The sequence below is a fragment of the Vespa mandarinia genome, chromosome 20 (assembly GCF_050613455.1).
Source record: "Vespa mandarinia isolate Hongniang chromosome 20, ASM5061345v1, whole genome shotgun sequence".
In the NCBI taxonomy this organism is placed as follows: domain Eukaryota; kingdom Metazoa; phylum Arthropoda; class Insecta; order Hymenoptera; family Vespidae; genus Vespa; species Vespa mandarinia.
Window position 1 is genome coordinate 1,352,441 of NC_140829.1, and position 9,517 is coordinate 1,361,957.

At 36.1% G+C, this 9,517-nt stretch overlaps 2 long non-coding RNA genes across 4 annotated transcripts; one reads left to right on the top strand and one right to left on the bottom strand.

Moving 5' to 3' along the window:
• The first annotated feature begins 1,316 nt into the window (after positions 1-1,316).
• LOC146872347 (uncharacterized) lies at positions 1,317-3,864 on the top strand. Of its 3 annotated transcripts, none has more exons than XR_014983401.1 (3): positions 1,317-1,438; positions 3,486-3,583; positions 3,722-3,747. It is a non-coding gene; the product is annotated as an uncharacterized LOC146872347 (long non-coding RNA). The 3 variants fall into 3 exon arrangements; XR_014983399.1 differs by lacking the exon at positions 1,317-1,438 and adding an exon at positions 2,591-2,741 and having other exon boundaries at positions 3,722-3,864; XR_014983400.1 differs by lacking the exon at positions 1,317-1,438 and adding an exon at positions 3,093-3,208 and having other exon boundaries at positions 3,722-3,864.
• Positions 3,865-4,015: 151 nt separating this feature from the next.
• Positions 4,016-4,459, bottom strand: LOC146872348 (uncharacterized). Its single transcript, XR_014983402.1, has 2 exons — positions 4,211-4,459; positions 4,016-4,133 (listed from the first exon to the last, which is right to left on the bottom strand). It is a non-coding gene; the product is annotated as an uncharacterized LOC146872348 (long non-coding RNA).
• Between the last annotated feature and the right edge of the window lie 5,058 nt (positions 4,460-9,517).

Consider the following 9,517-nt stretch of genomic DNA (forward strand, 5'->3'; position numbering starts at 1 on the left):
CGAATTCACTATCCTTTAATCGTTCCATTATGTATGACTATAGTTTATTTAAATCTTCGTTGGAATAGATTCCGCTCATTCCAAGATGTTCGGGATCGATGTATCTCCATTTTGATTTTGTTAAGGATTTAATTACCGAAGGAGATATTGACTTCATTAATTTAAGTATGACCCTATACCAGGTGCCATATAAATTATACATATTTGGTAGTAGTTCGTTGCAATCCTTCGGCGATGCTTGCTTTAAGATGATGCGCGTTTTAGGTGCTAGAAAGTATGAATCCTTGCGATAGGAAATGGGTAATTCCCCATAGCATTCTTCTATTTGTCTGATTTTTACTTCTATTGGAATGCATTTAATTATATTAGGTGGACCGGAAAGTAATTTCGCTTTCTTAAATTAAATTCAAATAAATAAATTTTTAATAAGTTTTTATTTTTAATTAATAATGTAATCACCTTCGTTATCAACAACCTTTTGCCATCTAGTGTGCAAATTTTCAATGCCGGACCGATAAAAATCAATTGGTTTTTGAATCAAATATCTCGAGATGGCATTTTGGACATCATCCAAATTTTCATATTTTTTGCCACTAAGAAAATGTTGTAGCAATCGGAATAAATGGAAATCCGAGGGTGCGATATCGGGCGAGTATGGTGGGTGAGGTAGTACCTCCCACCCCAATTCATTAATTTTTTCCAAGGTTCGTCTTGCACAGTGCGGTCTTGGATTGTCGTGTTGCAGAATAACGCCTTTTCTGTTAACAATCGCCGGATATTTTTCGATTAAAGATTGGTTCACTCGATTAAATTATTCACAATAAAGATTTGCATTAACAGTTTGTCCAGGTTTCAGCACTTTAAAATGAACAATTTCGCGTATACTCCACCAAACACACACAAGCGCCTTTTTGGGATGTAAACCCGACTTTGCAGTACTTCGTGGTGATTCATTTGGAGAGAGCCACTGTCTTTTGCGTTTTGAATTATCATATAGGACCCATTTTTCGTATCCAGTGATCAAGCGATCAAAAGACGGTTCTGTATGGTGCCGTTGAAGCAATACGTTGCATGTGATGGATCGGTTGGCTTTGTTCTATTCGGATAAATTATGGGGGGCCCAAACACCTGCTCTGCTTATTTTTCCAATCTGCTGCAAATGTTCTTGGATGATCGACCAAGGTTGGTTAATGAAGTTAGTCATATCCGATTAAGGCCACTGTTACTCTTACTAAGTATTATATAAAAAGAATATTCATGGTTTCGATTGAAGATTTTATAGTTAACTCGTCTCGTAGAACGTCGAAGAACGACAGATACTGACAGTCCACTTTGCGCTGCTTGTATGCTAGTTCTTATCGACTATCGAAGTGGTGGGGATCGTCCTCATGGAAAGGAGAGCAACTGTTGCACCATGCTGCGCTTACTGAAACCGTGAGTAAGTGTTGCAAATTTCCATGATATCGACTTATCGAGCTTGCAGTTAAACTATCTTATTGAGTTTTAATCTATCGGCGTGTATTACACGCCGATTGCCACGCAAACTAACGGCCTATGATCTGTTATCAAAGAAAAGCTTGTGCCATAAAGATAAGATCGGAAATAATTTACGGCATAAATGATCGCGAGTAATTCCTTTTCGATGGTGGAATAATTCTGTTCCGCGTGATTAAGTAATTTGGAAGTATACGCGATAGGCAAATTCTTACCTTTTTCATTTGGCTTAAGATTTCTCCGATCGCATAATTTGAAGCGTCGGTTGTAACAACGAAAGATTTCGTAGTTACCGACTCCTCACATAGTAAATTTACCAATGTCTTGAATGCTTTTTCCTGATTATCTTTCCATACGAAAGTTACGTTCTTTTTTAATAAATTTGTTTGTAATGGTTTACTGATGGCAGAGAAATTTGATATGAACCGTCTGTAGTAGCCTGCTAATCCTAAAAACTGCTTTATATTTTTTCTTTATATCGTTCTGGGTACACGAAAATCTCGTACCGCTCTTATTTTTCCTGAATCCGGCTTCACTCCGGCGGAGTGAATATAGGGGCATATAATGATATGCCCCTAGGTAAGCTACCTCTTTTTGTAAGGAGTTGCATTTCTCCGGTTGTAATTTCAGTCTTGTTTGTCTTAAACGATCGCATAGCTTGCGGTATTTAATGTGTTCGGTGAGAGAGCTGGAATATATGCCAATATCGAGATATATAAAAAGTTCGTTTCTGTGTAAATCCGTAAGGATCGAATTCATGAGGCGTTGGAAGGTCGACGGGCCGTTCTTTAAGCCAAAGAGCATCCGCGTGAATTCATAATGCTCGTATGGTGTCGAGAAGGCCGTCTTCGGTGCGTCCTCTTTATTCATTGCGATCTGATGGAAGCCTGGAGCGAGATCGAAAGTGCTGAAGTATTTGATGCTCCCTAATTGATCCAATATTTCGGTAATATTGGGCAGGGGATAGTTGTTCTTAACTGTTTTCTCGTTCAGCATTCGATAGTCGATAACGAGCCTCCATCTCTTGTTACCGTCCGCGTTGGCTTTCTTCGGAACGATCCAGAGAGGAGAGTTATAGGGCAATGGTGAAGGCTGGATGACGTCATTCTTCAGTAACTCCTTGATTTGTTTATTTATTTCCTCTTTGTGGATTGGAGGAAAACGATACTGTCGTATGGAGACTGGAATAGAATCTGTGGTCTCGATTTTATGGGTTATTGTGTTGGTGAACGTGAGTTTATCTCTAGGTAAATGGAATAATTCTAATGAATCTTTTATCATGATTTGTGCCGTTTCCTTTTTTTCTTTATTGAGCGAAGCTAGATATTTTTCAAAACTTTCGCGTAACGTTCTTCGAATTTATTGGGACTTGTCCCGTGGTAGAAGTTAGGAGAGGAAGGACGAGAGGTTTTGACGACCTTTGTAATAGCTGAGATTCTCTTTGTCTCGATCGTATGTGCGAGGCATATTTGTTTAAGTTTTTCGGCATCCTTATCTCGCCCTGGGGGAGATGTGAAGTGCATGTCGAGTTCACTTGTCTCGAGTTTAGGAGTAGGGAAATGAGATTGGAGCGGTTGAGCGCGTAATGTTATGCGTTTCTCCCTTAGAATCGCTTGATTGAATCGTTGAAATCTGAGACGTCGTAGACGAGCTCTTATGCCTAGGATTGATAAGAGATTCACGTCGGCTGTTTCGAATTCTTCGAGTTCGATTGGTATTGTAATTTTAACGTCTTTCTCATTCGTGTTGAAAATCTTTATAAGAATTTTGCCGTTGTCATTTGTAACTAAAGCTCTCCTCCTGCAAATATTTCTTTTCCAAAATCGATTGCGGCTACATAGCCCGTTTTATTTTTATTATTCTTGATATTAATTAGGATGTTACTAGTACGAGGCAAAATGACTATCTCTCTAGGTTTAACGAAGGGCATAGTCATTCCACATCATTATATTTGTTCTTTTATGAAATTAATCTTTGTTGTATCTTTAAAGAAATCCGAGCCTATTATGCCGCCATGAGGGATAGGAAAGGAGTTTGGAACGAGGTGAAATTCCACGGGGAAGCTATAAATATCGATGGTGGAAGAGCCGTACGTAACGACTGTTTTCTTAATAATTCCGCTCAATTTTATTTTGTCATCGTATAATAAATCGTCATCGGCCATATCTATTTTTAAGATGTTTGGTTCAGATCCCGTATTTACTAAAAATTCTGTTTCTGCTTTCAGGTTCTTGGAAGCTATGGCGACAGAAGGAATACTCGGGTCATTTTTTAACTTGATTATGCGGACGTGGAAAACTCGTCCACTTTCACTGTTCTTACTGGACGCAACTGTGCGGTCGCTTCCGAGGTCGCGTTCTTCAACAGAGGGAGGTTGCTGTTTCCTACTTGTTGTTTGCGCCATTTCTATTTTCGGCATTTCTCTATTCCTTGTCCGAAGTTTTTACAATACAGGCAATACACAATATGTTCTGTGTTTTTACAATATGTTCTGTATCCTTTGTAATTTATTATACAGACAGTCTACTGTTTCTATATCATGGTCGTCGATAGTTGTGTATGTTATGCCTTGTAACTTATTGATCATAAGTTTGGTAGCTGTGATTTTAGAAGTCGAGGACATCATTTCTCGTGTTCTCCTACAAACACATATGAAAGTGTTTACAGGCATATTCTTTCCGTCGAATCGCGGCACAATAATCATAGCTTCGCGTACAGAGTAATTATAGGTTAATTCGCGAGATTCCTTCGTCTGTTTCCGCATGAAGTGAATCTCTTGTAAGATTGTCATTAATGCGTCCATTTCAGGTTTTGGTACGTTTTCTGATGCTCTAATGAGTGCTTCTTCGCGTTCCGCGAGCTGGTCTTCTTTATTGCGAATATGTCGTAATATCTCTTCGTATTCGGCTTCGGTCGGCCGCCTAATTTTGCTTCGCATCTCCATTCTATCGTTAGATGCGTCCATTCTCTTCGACTTGCTTTGTCGTTGGGCATTTTATGTGTATGCTATTTATGTATCCCACCGCTGTCACCAGAAATGATGTTACGTCCCGCTCAGTACGGGCCTTAAAAAAATATATTACAATTTTTCTAAGGAACTCTTGTCGCGAGATTAATACCTTTTTGGCTCTTACCTGCTATGTGCAGTTTTTGGCTCAGTATTGGTACAAGCACACACAAAATGATTCGAGACATGGCACTTCAGAGATCTGTTAATGGATGTACTTACCTTGTTCAGTGATCCTCGTGAATTGTGCTTTGATTTTCAAATACCTGGGTGTTCGCGGTTCATGGGGTGCTAAATGAGATACTGGAATAGCCTTCCTGTCGAACGTGATCGAGATGAGGTGGTAAGGTACCTCGTTCTCCTTGTTGGCTTCTTTGTTCTGATGGATCCCGATGACGTCGGTGAAGTACATGTGGGTACCGTGTAACGACACGCGCAAGTGATACTTCCTACCGGCACGACGTGTTCTCGACATTCGTGAAGATTTTAGCAGAAAGGCTGATAACTCAGGACTCACTCGTGCGCTGTACTAGTGAGAGGTTTTAACAGGAAGTTATCTTTCGCTTGTGCGAATCGTACGCATCTCTAACGAAAGTATAATATTGAGGTGTTAAGTTTAAATAGTAAGGAGTGGAAGGATACCACGTAAGAAAATTTGTCGACTACGCGGTAGAGAGTTTGCTTAATTAATCGATTCCCGAATTGTAGAGATAAGAAACCTTACAGGTTTGAATTAAGATGATTAGAAGGATCTCGAATGATTTCGATACGCGCAACCGGAGTTATTCAAGTAAATATACACAGTGACTTCGAACAAAACTGAATTTATTAAAGTATAACAAAATTATAAAGTATAATCGCGGACAAAGTTAACTACCCTATATAACACACGGGAGGAAATAACCCTCAGGAAGTAAATGTCGAAATAACCAAAATAATCGTCGAGAATGACTCTCAGAGAATAACTAATGAAATAACCCTCAGGGAGTGAACATTGAAATAACCGATGAAATAACCCTCAAGAAGTGAACGTTGAAATAACCGATGAAATAACCCTCAGGAAGTGAACGTTGAAATAACCGATGAAATAATCCTCAGGAAGTGAACGTATAATAGCGTTAGCTTTTAATTTTGTGTCTTATGAATAACAATATCTTGAATTGAATACATAAGTATTGTGAAAATGACTCCTTATACGGTGAGCACGAGGGGAAAAAAATTATGTGCGTCTTTTCGTTAAGTGTAAGAGAGGCGTCAGACGTAACAATATAACATTCATTAATAATTTCTCAGATAGTATGTAATATAACCATCACGTAATTATTATTTGTTTTACGAAAAAAGCAAAAATTGTACATTTATAATTTAAATACAATCAAACGATTTGAAAAATTCACAATAAAAATTTTTAATGGACAGGTGTAAAAATCTAATCAATCTATCAATCTAATTAAATTGAATAATATTAACGTGTAAAATCAGTGAATGTTTTAGGAAATATAAATTTAATAGATATCGAAATAAAAGTAATAATATTATTTTGGGAAACGGTTATTATTAAAAACAATAAACAAATATTTTATATATCATTTTTGATAAGATAATAATTCATTACAGGTACAACATTTCTAAAATGGGAATCGTCAATGTTGTCATATATAGATAACTCGTTGACAATTATCAATTAAAATCATTATTTAATTATTACAATTACATAAAAGATTTAATTCATGTGTTTGTAATTTCCGAATAAGACTCAGTACATTATTGTCCAATATAGATGAAATTTTTTTTATTGGTTCTTTATGATCCGACGGAATGTCCAGGATACTTAACTTGGGGAAATATTGCTTATGAAACAAATTACAGAGTTTTAAATGAATGAATGAGACGGGAGAGATGGTTGATGTAAGAGCAACGTAAAGTACGGAGCGAAAGTGAGAGGAGGAAATTGTGAAGTAGGTCACAATAATCAAGCAAACGGATAACACGATGGATAACATGCTTTCCTACGGATGCGGCTGCTCGAGTTAAAAACTCGATCATAGAAAAGCATATTTGATTTCGTAAATTTCGATAATTTTTCGATTGGACGACAGAACGTCACATATGATTTGAAGAGTAATATGAACGTTTGATACATTTTTCGAATAAAAAAAGTGTAAAAATGTTTTTGTAAACATAACCTGTAGGTCGTGCTCCACAGGAAATACTTAGTAAGTAATAATTTAATAATTGAGTTACAAAAGCAAGATTTAATAATACCAACTTTCATAACAAATTCATACCGGTAAAATAAAAAAATGTTGAGAACATCGAAGTACGGTATTATAAATAAGTTCAAATCAGGTTAAAACGCATATGCTATATTGGATAGTTAAAAACGAAAATAGGATTATATATATTTATGAGATAAATTCTAACGAAAAGGAAGTGAGTTTTTTCATACCAATGGCAACATTACAAAAAGTAGAGTTACTTAAGTGGACAGTCTGCTTGCTAACTTGATACGGTATAGACGTATTTCCTATCGCTCGTGAATTGTTTACAGTTTTATAATGTACATTAACGACCTCTTGTATTATCTTGTCACGGTGATAAGTACGGACAGTAAAAGTATATCGTATATATGCCACCAATAAAGCTAAAAATTTCCAAATTGGGAGACACCTGCTCCATACGGATAACACATCAAATAACGAAGTAGAGAATATCGACACGTCCACTAACACTTCAATCTATCGAACTGAGTCCCTATCTACTAACAAAAAGAGGAAATCTAATACAAATGTAGATATGACAAATTTACGCACGTTTCATCAATCCATAATGTAGCCATAAGATATATCTACACACAACGCATATAGTATCCTCTCTGGAACCGATGCTACACCAACAGGTAACACTAAAACAAATGAGGGAAATAAACCTCCTCTTATTTACATTCAGGTTCAAGTCATTGAAGCGTTATTAGATTTACTTCAGCAACAAGCAGATAACAACAATTTTACTTTAAAGCAACTTAAAAATAATCAGATAAAAATCCAGTTATCATCCTCGGATCACTATAGGAAAATAATAAACGCGTTAAAAAGCAAAAACGCAAATTTTCGCACCTATCAACTTAAAGCTGAAAGAAGTTATAAGGTAATTCTATGCGGAATTCATCCAAAAAAAAATTTACAGAAAATCATTGACGAATTCAAGCACCACAAACACGTTATTAGGACGATTAATAATATAGTTAAATATGATATTAAATACTCTCTATTTGCTATTGAACTTGAACCAAATAATAATAACAAGGAAATATGCAGCATAGAAAAACTATTCAACATATTAATTATATTTGAACCGCCAAGACCGAAACGTGACATACCTCAATGCCATCGCTGCCAAATATACGGTCATATGAAGAATTATTGCAATAGGTTACCTGCTTGTGTTAAATGACAAGACAATCACTTAACTATATTTTGCCCACAACAGGATAAACTAGTAAACGCAAGGTGCTTTAATTGCCAAGGTAATCATCCAGCAAGTTATAAAGGCTGTTTGGTAGTTAAACAATTACACACAAAACATTTCCTCCATTAAGACGAAGAGTACTATCTGAAACTAACAATAACCATATTTTTTATACCACAGAATACAATTCAAAAATAGACACTTCGCAAAACTATACTAAACACTTTTACAAGAATAATAGAACCTATGCACAAGTAATAGCCAAATAGACCTCGCAACAACAAAACATAGCACCTCCTACTTGCTCAAAAAATTCTCCTGGAATCAAATATACAGAACTTAAACAACTTTTAATTCAATCTGCTAAAAATACAGAATTTATAACAGACATGATTTCAACAGAAACATCACTGTTACAGCAACAAACACATCAAATAACCATCATGTTAGACTTCTTAACAAAATTCTTGAATACTTACAAATAGTGGATGGATCAATCAGAATAGTTGTTTGGAACAGCAATGGATTACAACAAAGATTTCAAGAACTCAAAATTTTCAACTACACACATAACATTGATATTATGGCGATTTCAGAAACTCACCTTACAGTTAAAAATTATGTAAATATACCATACTACAGTATATATGATACCAAGCACCCATCGGGAAAAGCACATGGAGGTTCTGCGATTATCATTAAAAAAAATATTAAATCTGATCACGCATCTATACTGATAGAATTTCTACAAAAACCAATCCACATAGAAACTACACCCAAATTATACAATAGAAATACGGCCTGGGATAAATTTAGATTAATTATTGATGAAAAACTAAATTGCAAAACCCCTCTAAAAACACCGGAACACATCGAGAATGCTGTGTACTACATAACAAGAATAATTCAAGAATCAACATGGTTATTTACTCCTGATATACAAGAAAATAAAATAAGCTGTTCATACCCAGCTTATGTTTCGCAAAAAATTAAACAAAAAAGAATAGCTAAATACAAATGGGAAAGGCATAAAACGGAAGAAAATAAAAGGTAGTTAAATGCACTCACAAGGGAGGTTATAATAATGATAAAAGAATACTGTAATTCCGGGTTTAGCAAATATCTTTTAAACCTTACGCCAAATAAAGATACAAATAATTTACTCTGGAAGGCAACAAAAAAATTAAAAAGACCAATAATGCAGACTCCAGCATTACGAAAACCAGACGAATCTTGAGCAAAGACATACATGGAACAAGCCAAGACATTTGCTAACCACTTATATCAAACCTTTCAGCCAAATAGTATGGCTACGACAGGAAATGCTACAAATGTATGCGATAGTACTGAAAGCGAAGATCAAAACAACTTGGTATACATTGTATATTGTAAAGGTGGACACCCGAAGGATGCCTGCACCTATGCTACCTCGCCCATTAGGGCATACGCTACGGAACTATCTACAGACAGCAGCCACCACAACAAAGAGATCGGATTCGGAAAAACCCAAAACTCCTGCCGGCGAGCAGAATGAGCAGTTTAGCCACG